Source organism: Leptonychotes weddellii, chromosome 15 (assembly GCF_054177405.1).
Source record: "Leptonychotes weddellii isolate Sample4059 chromosome 15, ASM5417740v2, whole genome shotgun sequence".
NCBI lineage: Eukaryota > Metazoa > Chordata > Mammalia > Carnivora > Phocidae > Leptonychotes > Leptonychotes weddellii.
The window spans coordinates 14,526,836-14,542,255 of NC_138383.1; the positions used below are offsets into that span (position 1 = coordinate 14,526,836).

Genomic DNA, 15,420 nt, shown 5'->3' on the forward strand with positions numbered 1-15,420 from the left:
TGAGAATTTTTGCATCCATGTTCATCAGGGATATTGGTCTGTAATTCTCCTTTTTGATGGGGTCTTTGTCTGGTTTGGGGATCAAGGTAATGCTGGCCTCATAAAATGAGTTTGGAAGTTTTCCTTCCATTTCTATTTTTTGGAACAGTTTCAGAAGAATATGTATTAATTCTTCTTGAAATGTTTGGTAGAATTCCCCTGGGAAGCCATCTGGCCCTGGGCTTTTGTTTGTTGGGAGATTTTTGATGACTGCTTCAATTTCCTTAGTGGTTATAGGTCTGTTCAGGTTTTCTATTTCTTCCTGGTTCAGTTTTGGTAGTTGATACATCTCTAGGAATGCATCCATTTCTTCCAGATTATCTAATTTGCTGGCATATAGTTGCTCATAGTATGTTCTTATAACTTTGTATTTCTTTGGTGTTGGTTGTGATCTCTCCACTTTCATTCACAATTTTATTTATTTGGGTCCTTTCTCTTTTCTTTCTGATAAGTCTGGACAGGGGTTTATCAATCTTATTAATTCTTTCAAAGAACCAGCTCCTAGTTTCGTTGATCTGTACCACTGTTCTTTTGGTTTCTATTTCATTGATTTCTGTTCTGATCTTTATTATTTCTTTTCTCCTGCTGGGTTTAGGCTTTATTTGCTGTTCTTTCTCCAGCTCCTTTAGGTATAGGGTTAGGTTGTGTATTTGAGACCTTTCCTGTTTCTTGAGAAAGGCTTGTATTGCTATATACTTTCCTCTTAGGACTTTGCTGCATCTCAAAGATTTTGAACAGGTGTGTTTTCATTTTCACTGGTTTCCATGAATTTTTTTAATTCTTCTTTAAGAATTAATAAATTGACCCATTCATTCTTTAGTAGGATGCTTTTTAGCCTCCATGTATTTGAGTTCTTCCCAACTTGCCTCTTGTGATTGAGTTCTAGTTTCAAAGCATTGTGGTCCGAAAGTATGCAGGGAATGATCCCAATCTTTTGGTACTGGTTGAGACCTGATTTGTGACCCAGGATGTGATCTATCCTGGAGAATGTTCCATGCGCACTCGAGAAGAATGTGTATTCTGGGGCGCCTGGGTGGCTCAGTCGTTAAGCGTCTCTCTCATTCTCGCTCTCTTCAAATAAATAAATAAATCTTTTAAATAAATAAATAAATAAAAAATAAAATAAAATCTAATTTGTCTGATAATAAAGTGACTTTCTTGTAGACAGGATACAGATGGGTCATATAACAGTGACCTAACCTGGACATTCCCTTCTAAATGGAGTGCTAGACCATTAACAATTTATTTAATATCAATATATTTGGATTTAAATTTGCCATATTGCTAATTTTCTCTTTATTTGTCACATCTTCTTGTTTCTTTTCCCTCTCTACCTTCCTTAAGACTGAGGCGTATTCTTCTTCAAGTATTCCATTTTATCTCCACTGAGGGATTATTAGCTATTACCTCTTTGTTGCCTTATTTTTTTTAGTGGTATTTAACTTATCATAGTTTACGTTCAAATAACCAGAAATAATATTATCTGAAATTAATAACATAGACCAGATCTTAGAAATTCACTGTAGGGGCCCTAGGTGGCTCAGTTGGTTAAACATCTGCCTTCAGCTCAGGTCACGATCTCAAGGTCCTGGGATCAAGCTCCATGTCAGGCTCCCTGCTCAGCAGGGGAGTCTGCTTCTCCCTCTCCTTCTGCCCCCACTCGTGCTCTCTCTCTTGCTCACTCACTCTCTCAAATAAATAAAATCTTCAAAAAAAAAGAAAGGAAGGAAGGGAGGGAGGAATTCACTGTAATCAAAAGTTTGGTAGTAAAAGCAGAATCCCATTATAGCAAATGTCACTATAAAAAGTTTTAGGGGACACCTGGCTGGCTCAGTTGGAAAAGCATGTGACTCTTGATATCAGGGTTGTGCATTTGAACCCCATGCTGGGCGCAGACATTACTTAAATAAAAAACTTAAAAAAAAAAAAATTCTACAAGGATACCCCATAATAAGAATTTTATTCTAAGCTTTTATTTCAGAAATAAATAAAACTTTGGAGAACTAGTTAAAACAACTTATCTACCATGGCACCTGGGTGGCTCAGTCGGTTGAGCACCCGATTCTTTGGTTTCGGCTCAGGTCACGATCTTAGGGTCATGGGATCAAGCCCCACATTGGGGCTCTGGCTCCATTCTCAGCACAGAGTCTGCTTGTCCCTCTTCCTCTGCTACCCCCACTCCCGCTCTCTCTCTCAAATAAATCTTTTTAAAAAATAAAAATAAGTTATCTACCACAAATAATTCTGTATAACAAATGTTCCATCAGTTCTGTTCCAGAATACGTCACAATTTTTAAAAATTTTCCTTACTGAGTTCTATTAACAGCTAAGACCTTTTAGTTTTGCTCCAGTATCTAGCATGACATACATGCTCACCTCACTTTTCCCCACATAAAATATTCCAAATCATCTCTAGAAAAATCCTCCTTCAAGATTACCCACCAAATAACAATGCAGTATTAAAAAGGAGAGCTTTTATATAACACCATCAACTATGTCTAAATAAATTAAATCTCAGGGCACCTGGATGGCTCAGTCAGTAAAGCATCCAACTCTTGATCTCAGGGTCATGAGTTCTAGCCCTACTTAACTGGGTATGGAGCCTACTTTAAATAAATAAAATCTCTTAACTTTCTAATTCATTACATGGAGCTTCTGTTTTCTCTCCAGGACTTACAGAATTATGACTTGCAATACTATGCATATCGCCAATTAATTCCATTATCCCAAACCATGAAAGCACTATAGAATTTGTTATGGTGAGAGTTGATCTATAATAGTGCTTGCAGCAGAAATTAATATGGGTCCTCATCTAAACCACAGAATAGGGGTGCCTGGGTGGCTCAGTCAGTTCAGTGTCTGCCTTCGGCTCAGGTCATGATCCTAGGACCCTGGGATGGAGCCCCACATCGGGCTCCCTGAGCAGGGAGCCTGCTTCTCCCACTCCTTCTCCCTCTGCCTGCTGCTCCCCCTGCTTTTGCTCTCTCTCTCTGTCAAATAAACAAATAAAATCTTTAAAAATAAAAATAAATCACAAAATACATATTATTGACACATATACACACAGAACTCCTAAGAGCCTTGGAGGTTATCTGGTAGAGGCCTGTTCCTTAGATTCCCCAACAGGGTCTCTGAACTACCATCTCCCTACACAGTCTATTTAAAAGGCCAAATTGGGACGCCTGGGTGGCTCAGTTGGTTGAGCGTCTGCCTTTGGCTCAGGTCATGATCCCAGGATCCTGGGATCAAGCACTGCATCAGGCTCCCTGCTCAGCAGGGAGCCTGCCAGGGAGCCTGCTTCTCCCTCTCCCTCTGCCTGCCCCTCCCCCTGCTTGTGCATTCTTGCTCTCTCAAATAAATTAAATTTAAATTAAAAATAAAATGCCAAATTGAGGGGCGCTTGGGTGGCTCAATCAGTTGAGCAACTGACTTCAGCTCAGGTCATGGTCTCAGGGTCCTGGGACCTACCAGCATCGGGGGCCCCCCACTCAGAAGGGAGTCCACTTCTCCTCCTCCCCCTGCTCATGTGCACTCTTTCTCTCGAATATATAAATAAAATCTTTTACAAATAAATAAATGAAATGCCAAATTGACTTGACATTAGCTAAAATTTTATCAACTCCATATAGATGAATTTCAAATCCTTGCAGTAAAACTCATCACATACTTCTCAAAAGCGCTGATTAATAAAATTAAGGAAACAAAATATTGCTTAATAAACTCAGTTTAAAAGAAAAAAAGACCTTTTAAAACATGGTCTCCCTGGGAGTAAAGGGAAGACTAATAAAAGGTTGGGAATTAGAGGCAAGTCTCCTGTACAGTAACTCCGCATACAACATCTCTAATAACTACACATGCTCAAATACTTCCTGTAGGGTGCCTGGGTGGCTCAGTTGGTTAAGTGACTGCCTTCGGCTCAGGTCATGATCCTGGAGTCCCGGGATCGAGTCCCGCATCGGACTCCCTGCTCGGCAGGGAGCCTGCTTCTGCCTCTGACCCTCCCCCCTCTCATGTGCTTTCTCTCTCTCTCATTCTCTCTGTCTCAAATAAATAAATAAATAAATCTTTAAAAAAAAAAAATACTTCCTTTAAAGGACAAATATGTGTTCTAATTTGAGGTAACTAAATGCTAGATAGTATTTTTTAACCCTATTGTGAGTCACAAAACTGTTTAAGAATGTATGAAAACCATGGAACTCTTACCTCCCAAAAAAGATACATTAGTAAATACATTTAAATCTTACCTAAGATACATCCATAAGTATATACAAATTTTACTTGCCATTTTTTTTTTTTAAGATTTGTTATTTATTTATTTATTTATTTGACAGAGAGAGGCACAGCGAGAGAGGAAATACAAGCAGGGGGAGTGGGAGAGGGAGAAGCAGGCTTCCTGCTGAGCAGGGAGCCCAATGCGGAGCTCGATCCCAGGACCCTGGGATCATGACCTGAGCTGAAGGCAGACGCTTAACCGACTGAGCCTCCCAGGCACCCCTTGCCTACCATTTTATGAGAATCAAAAACCTTAACACCTGTCCATGGACTCTCTTGCCATTAACTGACCATGAAGAAACCAATGTTTTCATTCACTGATACATACTCGGATTGACTGATTGATGGACAGATAATAAAAATATATTCCTCCTCTCTATGGAGAAGAATGTGCCTATTACTACCAAAATTACAAATGCTCTCATCCCTTGACCCAGCAATTCCACTTCTAGAGATGTATCCTGTAAACATATATGAACATGTGTAAAATGTCATTATGCACAAGGCTATTCACTACAGCACTGCTTATATCAACAAAATCCTGTTTTCCATTTAGGTGTCCATCAAAAGGAAATTGGTTATATTATGGTTCAGCTGTACAATGGAATATTAAGCAGCCTTTGGATAAAAGGACAAGGAAGCTCTACATATACTACTATAAAACAATTTCTAAGATTTTAAGCACAAAAAGCAAAACATACAATACTGTATATAATATACTTGTCACTGTGTTTTTTAAAAACGGAGGGGACTAATATACCAATGTATTTGCGTGCACGCACGCACATATACGTCAAATATATATGATTTGTATCACATATATCATCACACATATAAATAAAAGAAACTGCTACTAATCGCTGTCTCTAGGGAGGGAAACCAGATGGACATGGGAAAGGGATCAAAGAGATGTTTCACTGTGCATCTCTGAAATCTTTTGAATTTTGTATTAACTGAATATATTGCTTAATCTAAATTAATTATTTAAAAAAGAACCTCGGGCGCCTGGGTGGCTCAGTCGGTTAAGCGACTGCCTTTGGCTCAGGTCATGATCCTGGAGTCCCGGGATCGAGTCCCGCATCAGGCTCCCTGCTCAGCGGGGGGTCTGCTTCCCCCTCTGCCCTCTTCCCTCTCGTGCTCTCTGTCTCTCATTCTCTCTCTCTCAAATAAATAAATAAAATAAAAAAAAAAATAAATAAAAAATAAAAAAAAAAATAAAAAAGAACCTCTACCCTGGACGCTAAGCAGTTTTGTTAAGCTTCAAAACCAAGCTGATCTAGGGGTGCCTGGGTGGCTCAGTCATTAAGCGCCTGCCTTCAGCTCGGGTCATGATCCCAGGGTCCTGGGATTGAGCCCCGAGCATCGGGCTCCCTGTTCAGCGGGAAGCCCGCTTCTCCCTCTCCCACTCCCCCTCCTTGTGTGCCCTCTCTCTGTCGAATAAATAAATAAGATCTTTAAAAGAAAGAAATAAATAAAAATAAAACCAAGCTGATCTGTACCATCATTCTGTGACTTATTCTGTAATGATATTTTATCAGAATGTTTCTTAGGTTGTTTATTTATAGTGTATCCTACGTGACCTTTTTGAGCAACACAGAAAAAGTCTCATCTTCTCCACACGCAATCTGACTCCTGAGCAAATTATACTCCCTTCTTTTAGGCTCAAGGTACTTTTCGCATCTCTATATCCACCCTCAGCTGTGTGCCCTATACGTCTGGGTCCATGTCTGCCTGATTATAAGTGCCTCAAGAGAATACAGTGCATCTTGCTGACTTTTTTTTTTTTAAATCCTCAGTAATACCTAGACATAGTACAGACTCAATAAAAGTTGGTTGAACTCAGTCGCTGAAAAATTTGAATATTAAAATTTCAATATAGCTATTATGTCTCTTTTCCTTCATCTTATCCAGATTAGCATACAAGTGGTTCAAATGGTTCATAAGATATTGATGGAATATTTTGTGTCTTGGTTCTCGCTGGTCAATTGGGAATGTAACACAGACTGGATAAGTTAGTTTTGGTTTGATGCTAGTAGCTTCTGCTAAATTTGAACATTAAGTCTGTCTATCAGAGTTAATTAACAGAAGATATCCTGAACTGGAGGCACCATCTCCTGAGATCAGCGGCCCTTCAGATTACATTTTAATTCCACAATTAATCCTTAGTATTCCTCTGGAGTCAGGCAAAACAGGAACTAAATTAACACCAACTCTGGCAGCAGTTTATGGGATAAGTCACATATTTATTCTTCAGAGAAGCAGTTATCAGTCATACAGGTCGCATCCATTACAGCAGACACCAACATCTTGTTATCTTTATGTGGGCAACATTAACAGTGTTCATAGGACTTAATACTTAAGGCAATACTGGTTAAAATAAAACTGAGAACGCCAAATTTGGATAGCTTGCTATTATTTTTCTATAACTGGCTAAAATAGGGACGCCTGGGTGGCTCAGTCAATTAAGCGTCTTCCTTCGGCTCAGGTCATGATCCCAGGATCCTGGGATCGAGACCTGCATCGGGCTTCCTTGCTCCGCGGGGAGCCTGCTTCTCCCTCTCCCACTGCCTGCCACTCCCCCTGCTTGTGCTCTCTGACAAATAAATAAAATAAAATCTTTTAAAAAATAAATAAATAAAATAAAATAAAATTGGCTCAAATAAAAGGCTATCCTATATAACTCACCAAATTACATGACAGCTTAGTTCTTCCATTTCCCAGGCCAATAGTACGATTTGCAAAAACGGCAGTTTGAGTATTATTACTAGTTCTTCTACAGATGTTAATGAAATTGCTAAGACTTTGAAGGCTTTTGCTGGATGTGAACTAAAAGAAAAAGAATCACCATTTTTGTCTGCCCTTTGTCGATTATAAGGGCTGAGGGGGTCAAACTCCAACAAAATAATGAAGTTTAATATGATCCAGCCATTCCACTTCTGCATATGTACCCAAAAGAGATGAAAGCAGGGAATCAAACAGACATCTGTGCACCCATGTTCACAGCAGCAGTATTCACACTAGCCAAAAGGAAGAAGCAACCCAAGTGTCCAATGACAGATAAACATAAATAAAATGTGGTACATATAATGGAGTATTATTCAACTTTAAAAAAGGAACGAAATTCTGACACATGCTACAATATGGATGAACCTTGAGGATACTATACTAAGTGAAATAAGCCAATCACAAAAAGACAAATACTTTTTGAATCTGCTTAGATGAGATTTCTAAAGTAGTCAAATTCAGGGGCGCCTGGGTGGCTCAGTCGGTTAAGTGTCTGCCTTTAGCTCAGGTCATGATCTCAGGGTCCTGGGATCGAGCCCCACATCGGGCTCGCTGCTCAACAGGGAGTCCGCTTCTCCCTCTGCCCCTACCACCCCCTCCCCGCTCATGCTTACTGTATCTGTCTCAAATAAAGTCTTAAGAAAAAAAAAAGTAGTCAGATTCACAGAAACAGAAAACAGAATAGTAGTTGCCAGGGATTGAGGGGAGGGATAAATGGGGAGTTACTGTTCAATGAGTACAGAGTTTTATTTTTGCAAGATGAAAAGGTTCTTGAGAGAGATGGTAGTGATGGCTGCACAAAAAAGTGAATATACTTAATGTTACTATACGTTCAAGAGTGATCAGAATGGTAAATTTTATGTTATGTGCATTTACCACAATAAGAAAAAAAGTAAAGTTTAATGACCAAGAAATTTAGGAAAGCAAAAAGGCTGATATAGTCATGAGAACCTTGGAAAACCGGCAAAACTCATAAGCCAAATGGAGAAGAGCACCCACTGGTACTCCAGATCCTCTAGACTGCTCTAATCTGCAAAGGAGTGTTCCTTGGGCAGAACGCAAGAACAGTCCATGAAGAGTACACTTATCATGGGGTGCGTGGCTGGCTCAGTTGGTAGAGCATTCAACTCCTGATCTTGGGGTCATGAGTTTGAGCCCCACATTGGGGGCAGAGTTTACTTTAAAAAGAAAAAAAAAGTACACTTATGATGAGCACTGAGTAATGTGGAGAATTGCTGAATCGCTATATTATACACCTGAAACTAATGTAACACTGTTAATTATGGTGGAATTAAAATTAAAAATTAAAAAAAAAAAGAAGAGGGGCGCCTGGGTGGCTCAGTTGGTTAAGCGACTGCCTTCGGCTCAGGTCATGATCCTGGAGTCCCGGGATCGAGTCCCGCATCGGGCTCCCTGCTCGGCAGGGAGTCTGCTTCTCCCTCTGACCCTCCTTTCTCTCATGCTCTCTGTCTCTCATTCTCTCTCTCTCAAATAAATAAAATCTTAAAAAAAAATAAAATTAAATTAAAAAAAAAAATAAAAAAAAAAGAACAGTTCAAGTTATGAAACAAGATTTCCTATGAAAGTCTCTGTAAGGGCAAAAAAGCTGACTGGGGGCAGGCAGGTGCTAAGACAAATAACCCTACAATAGAAGCTCTGTGGCCCCACACTAAGCCAAAAGACTACCCTCAAATGAACCAAAGAGAACAGAGAGATGGGAAGGCAAACCACTCTGTAGGGCAAAGTCACCAAATACTCCAGGAATGATTTTATTTTTAGTATGTCTTAAGTCTAAGGAAGGATTATCTGGGACTAGAAAAAGTAAAGTTTCTTTCTGGGCTAGGGAAACTTGGCAACTGCACTGTAAAAAAGTCAAAGAGAATAGCCCAAGAAGCACTTAACATGGCTAACACAGTAGGAAGCAGATTCTACACTAATCCAATCCCATCACATCTAGTAGTAGTGAGGGCCAAGTGAAACCTACCACCAAGAGGGACCTAGCAATTTGAGACCCAGACAAGATAAAGAAGAACAAGACTGACCAAGCCAAATCATCCCTAGACTCAGCGATGAAATGCAAAATCACTGATAATATATATTCCCCTTCACCTTGCCTTTTTAAAACAGTTTTAGGGAATATTTCAATTCAGCTTTATTTTTAACTAAAAGTAAACAGAGAATAAGAAATAGCAAAATGACTCTAATGGCCAGGAGTGATGACAATGACAATACCTCACCTAGGAAGTAAGTAAGCAGATGAGAAGTGAAAACTCACAAGGGAGAAACCTAGGTATGGATTCTTACCCACTAGGGCACAAGAAAGAGTCCATGCACACTTTGTAAGTGTTAAATAGGTTTGTATTACTGACTGTAAAAAAAGTGAAATGAGGAATTACTGTACCAAAATCCATGAGAAGACAAAAACTCAGAAAGGTAAGCTCAGCACTCAAAAAAAAATTTATTTCTATTTGAGGTCATTTGCTGATTTAATTCCAAAGTAAAACTGAAAATGAGCTGTAACTTTAGGATGCCCGGGGGTGTGGGGAGAGAATGAAGTTCAAAGCCTGGGCCATTCCCAATGAGGGGAGTCTAGGAAATCCACCCCATATTTTAAACAAGGACCACAGGGCTACCTTTACAGGACAAGAGTGACCCAGAAACAAACCAGCCTTCATGGAAACTCAATGGATAGGCTTATGCAGATTAGACAAATTAAAAAAAATAAAGAAGTGGAAGGTAGGTCAGAAGAAACTACCCAGCATACAGCCCTGGGAAACAAAGACCAGCAATCCAGAAAACAGAGTAGGAGGTAGAGAAAATACAGTAAGAAGGTCTAATATGTTTAAACAGAGGGCAAGAAGGAGAAGACAGAGAATAAGGCAGAGGCAATATATGAGGAGACAATGGCTGAGAATATTCTAGAACTGATTAAAACCAGCAATCCACAGATTCAAGAATCCCAATGAATCCCAACAGAATAAATAAAAGTAATTCAACCATTCACAAAAATCTGCACATAGATGTTTACAGCAGCTTTCTTCATAATTGCTAAAACTTGAACACAACCAAGATACCCTTCAGAAGCTGGATGGATAATAAACTGTGGTACATCTAGACAATGGAATATTATTCAGCGCTAAAAAGAAATGGGCTAGGGCGCCTGGGTGGCTCAGTTGGTTAAGCGACTGCCTTCAGCTCAGGTCATGATCCTGGAGTCCCTGGATCGAGTCCCGCATCGGGCTCCCTGCTCGGCAGGGAGCCTGCTTCTCCCTCTGACCCTCCCCCCTCTCATGTGCTCTCTGTCTCTCTCATTCTCTCTGTCTCAAATAAATAAATAAAATCTTTTAAAAAAAAAATAAATAAATAAATAAAAATAAAAAGAAATGGGCTAACAAGTTATGAACAGCCATGGAGTAAACTTAAATATTACGAAGTGAAAGAAGCCAGTATGAAAGACTACATACTGTGTGATTCCAACTATATGACATTCCATAAATGATAAAACTACGGCGACAGTAAAAAGATCAGTAGTTGCCAAGGTTTAGGGGAAGGAAGGAAGCACAGAGGATTTTTAGGGTAGTAGAACTACTGCGTGTGATACTATAATAGAGAAAGATCCTTATACATTTGACCAAATCCATAGACTGTATGACACCAAGACTGAACCCTAATGTAAACTATGGACTTTGGGTGATAATGATGTGTCAATATAGATTCATCAATTGTGACAAATGTACCACTCTTGTGGGAGATGTTGATACTGTGGGAGGCGATGCATGTGTGGGTCAAAGAGTATATGAAAAATCTAGGCACTCTCCACTCAATTTTGCCCTGAGCCTAAAACTCCTCTAAAAAGTAAAATCTAGGGCACCTGGCTGGCTCAGCTGGTTGGGCGACTGCCTTCAGCTCAGGTCATGATCCTGGAGTCCCTGGATCGAGTCCCGCATCGGGCTCCCTGCTCGGCAGGGAGTCTGCTTCTCCCTCTGACCCTCTGCCCTCTCATGTGCTCTCTCTCATTCTCTCTCTCTCAAATAAATAAATAAAATCTTTAAAAAAAAAAAAGTAAAATCTATTTTTTTAAGTGTATGCTCAGGTTCCCAAACAATATTCAAATGTAAATAAAGCATGGAAAAATAATAAAGGAAAAAAAGTAATCCAGCCTATACATATCACCCATTCCCACTTTATAATACAGAAAATCAAAGACAAAGAGAAAATCTCAAAAATGGGCAAGGAAAAGATAGATTACCTTCAACAGGACAGCAATGAGACTAAAAATAAAAAGGGTATAATGGAAGCCAGTAGACAACAGTGAACAATGTACTGAAAGAAAATAATAGCCAACCTAGAATTTCAAACTTAACAAAAATACCATTAAAGAATAAAGCAAAGGGGCAACTGGGTGGCTCAGTCAGTTAAGTGCCCAACTCTTGATTTCAGCTCAGGTCATGATCTCAGGGTTGTGAGACAGAGCCCGGCGCTGTACTCCACGCTGGGCGTGGAGCCTGCTTAAGATTCCCTCTCTCTTCCTCCCCCCTCCCTCCCCATTAAAAAAAAGAATGAAGCAAAAAACCCAGATATTTTAAAGCAGATGAAATGGGGAGACAATCACTGGTAGACCCACATTAATTCCAAAGGACGTATTTTAGGAATTATATTTATATGTAAATATTTATGATATCTTAGAAAAAAAGTGTTCCAGATAAAATGTCAGAGACACAAAAAGGAATGAAGAACAAAGTGGTAAACACAGGTTTACCTATGTAGGTTAGGCTAAAATAACAATGACTACATAAACAAATTCAATAATAATGTGAGTCTTAAAAATACATATACAGGGGCGCCTGGGTGGCTCAGTTGGTTAAGTGACTGCCTTCAGCTCAGGTCATGATCCCCGGGTCCTGGGATCGAGTCCCACAACGGGCTCCCGGCTCAGCAGGAAGCCTGCTTCTCCCTCTCCCACTCCCCCTGCTTGTGCTCCTGCTCTCGCTGTCTCTCTGTCAAATAAATAAATAAAATCTTTAAAAAAAAATAAAAAATATATATATATATACACAAATAGTGGGTACATGCCATTTCTTGCAATTATCAAAATCCATAAAACTGCAACACAAAGTGTAAACCCTAATGTTAAACTATAGACTTTGGTTAATAATAACGTAACAATATTGGTTCATCAGTTGTAACAAATCTACCACACTAATATAAAGTATTAATAGTGGGGAAAACTAGGGGTGCCTGGCTGGCTCAGTCCATAGAGCATGTAACTCTTAATCTCAGGGTCATGAGTTCAAGCCCAGGTTGGGCATGGAGCTTACTTTAAAAAAAAGAAGAAAAAAAAAAGTGGGCAGAAACTAGAGAGGCAGGGAGGAAGTATATGAAAACTTGGTACTATCTGCTCAATTTTCTATAAACCTAAAACTGTTCTAAAAAGTAAAGTTTATAATTAAAAATATATGTATAATTAAATATGGAATAGCATGTGAGTTGGAAGAGGAATAATGGAGTTAAATCTTCAAGCCCCTTGTACTGACAAAGAACAGGACAAAGGTGCTGATTAACATTAACCTTTGACAGTTGATAACATTTTGTAATTTCTGTGGTAACCGATTAAAGGGTGCATAACTTTCAAACTAGAAGATGGAGGGGCGCCTGGGTGGCTCAGTTGGTTAAGCGACTGCCTTCGGCTCAGGTCATGATCCTGGAGTCCTGGGATCGAGTCCCACATCAGGCTCCCTGCTCGGCGGGGAGTCTGCTTCTCCCTCTGACTCTCCTCCCTCTCATGCTCTCTGTCTCTCATTCTCTCTCAAATAAATAAAATCTTTAAAAAAAAAAAAAAAAAAAAAGAAGATGGAAAAATGGCATGTTAAAAATAAATAATAAGATAACTGACAAAAATTTGAAGGTAGGGGAAAGAAAAAGTAGGAAGTGCTTATTTATCTTTCATAGTAGAAAATTAATGAAAAAAAAATCATTTCAAAAGAAGGTAAAAAAGGCATAAGAAAGATTTAAAAAGAAACACCAGGAAGATTAAAGCCTAAATATGTCATTGCATTAAATGTAAATGAACTAAATCTTCTAATTGAAAGACAAGAATTTTGAGATTAGAGGGGCGCCTGGGTGGCTCAGTCGATTAAGCGGCTGCCTTCAGCTCAGGTCATGATCCCAGGGTCCTGGGATCGAGCCCCGCATTGGGCTCCTTTTCAGCGGGCAGCCTGCTTCTCCCCTGCCTGCCACTCCCCCTGCCTGTGCTTGCTCTCTGTCTCTCTCTCTTGCTTGCTGTGTCAAATAAATAAATAAAATCTTTAAAAAAAAAAAAAAGAATTTTGAGACTGGAGTAAAACAATAAGCTAGAGCAGACCATGCCTATATGGATGACAACTAACTCTACTTTGATCTTCTCAATACTCTTTTCCATTCAATGTACACAGTGTGCTGAGCATTTCAACAGTCAGAGATAAAGATATCATACATGTTCCCAAGGAGACTAATAAGGGAAACAAATAATATGTTATAATAAAAGGTTTTCAAATGCTAATAAAATAATGCAACTAGAATAGTGCAGGTATCTGGAAAAGCTATAAAGATGACATATCTAGATTACACTTTGAAGAACAAGCTGAAAGTTCATCAGGCAAATAAAAAAGGAAAGGTAAAGGAGAAAGTATGAGCCTGTTTGCTAACATTACAGGTTAGGAGATCAGTCATGGTTTAAGGGAGCAGAATATAGCAGAGGGAGAGAACACAACTGTCAATGAAGTAGAAAAATTAGGATAGGAGTTTTAGCTCTGTCCAACAGGCAATGGGAGCCTTTAAACAAGGGAGTAAAACAATAATGCTGGTATTTTTAGAAATACATATTTTTTAATTTTAGAGAGAGAGAGAACAAGTGGGTGGGGGGGAGGGGCAGAGGGAAAGAATCCTCAAGCACACTTGCCGTTGAGCATGGAGCTCCATGCAAGGCTCAATCCTACTGCCCATGAGGTCATGACCTGAGCCAAAACCAAGAGTTAGACACCCAACCTACTGAGCCACCCAGGCACCCCTATTTTTAGAAATCTAACTGGGGACAGTTTACGGAAAGATAAATGGGGCAGGAGAGACTGGCTACTATAGTTATGAATGAGGAAGGACTGAGAAAGCAGTCAGGACAGACAACTGCTTGAGAAATTTCAGAGAAAGAAGAGACATGAGTTGATACTTGACTACATGTGAAATGAGAGGAAAATTAAACAAATACTAAATAAATGAAAGGGAGAAGACAACATAAAGCCAAACATAATAATAAATTTAACAGTGCTTTAAAATTCAATGGTGTAAGTGTAGACTATTTCTCTGAATTTATGCTTATTGAGCACTGTCTAACTATGAATTAAATGCAAAACACCAAAACATACATTTTTTTAAATTACTGGATTGGTATGTAAAATAACTAACACTAGATATCCATAACTAACACCTTTTTTTAAGGGAGGGGCAGAGGGAGAATTTTTTTTTTTTAGATTTTATTTATTTTTTTGAGACAGAGAGGGCGCACACACGAGCATGGGGGGGTGGGGCAGGGCAGATGGAGAGGGAGCAGCAGACACCCCACTAAGCAGAGCCCAATGTGGGGTTCAATCCCAGGACCCCGGGATCACGACCTGAGCTGAAGGCAGATGCTTAATCGACTGAGCCACCCAGGCGCCCTGAGAGGGAGAATCTTAAGCAGGCTCCACGCCCAGTGCAGAGCATAACACCAGGCTCAAACTCATGACCCTGAGATCATGACCTGGGCCGAAATTAAAAATCAGGCACTTTACCAACTGAGCCACCCAGGCGCCCCCATAACTGCACCTTCTAATTGATGCAATTAACTAAATGACAGGAGAAAAAGTGTAAGTTGGTTAAACATCTTTTCAGAAGACAAATTTGATTAAAAAAAAAAAGTCAAATTTGATCATTTAAAATGATCATGTATCAGAAAAAATTAAAAATAAAAAAAAGAAAAAATAAATAAAATAAAAAAAAAGAAAAGAAAAAAATAAAAAAATAAAAATAAAATTTTTAAATAAGGTGATCATGGGGCGCCTGGGTGGCTCAGTCAGTTAAACATCTGACTCTTGATTTCGGCTCAGGTTGTGATCTCAGGGTCATGAGACTGAGCCCAATATGGGGCCCTGCACTCAGCGCTCAGCGTGTAGTCTGCTTGAGATTCTCTCTCTCCCTCTGCCTCTGCCCCTCCCGCTGCTCACGTGCACACGCTCTCTCAAAATAGGCAAAATCTTAAAAAAAAAAAGGTGCTCATGTAGCACAAATTTATACAAGTAGAAAAATAGATCATTT

At 39.5% G+C, this 15,420-nt stretch overlaps 1 protein-coding gene across 8 annotated transcripts in view; it reads right to left on the minus strand.

The window, feature by feature from the left end:
• TLK2 (tousled like kinase 2) overlaps positions 1-15,420 on the minus strand; it is a 115,382-nt gene that overhangs the window by 93,209 nt on the left and 6,753 nt on the right. The gene's annotated exons all lie outside the window — the stretch shown is intronic.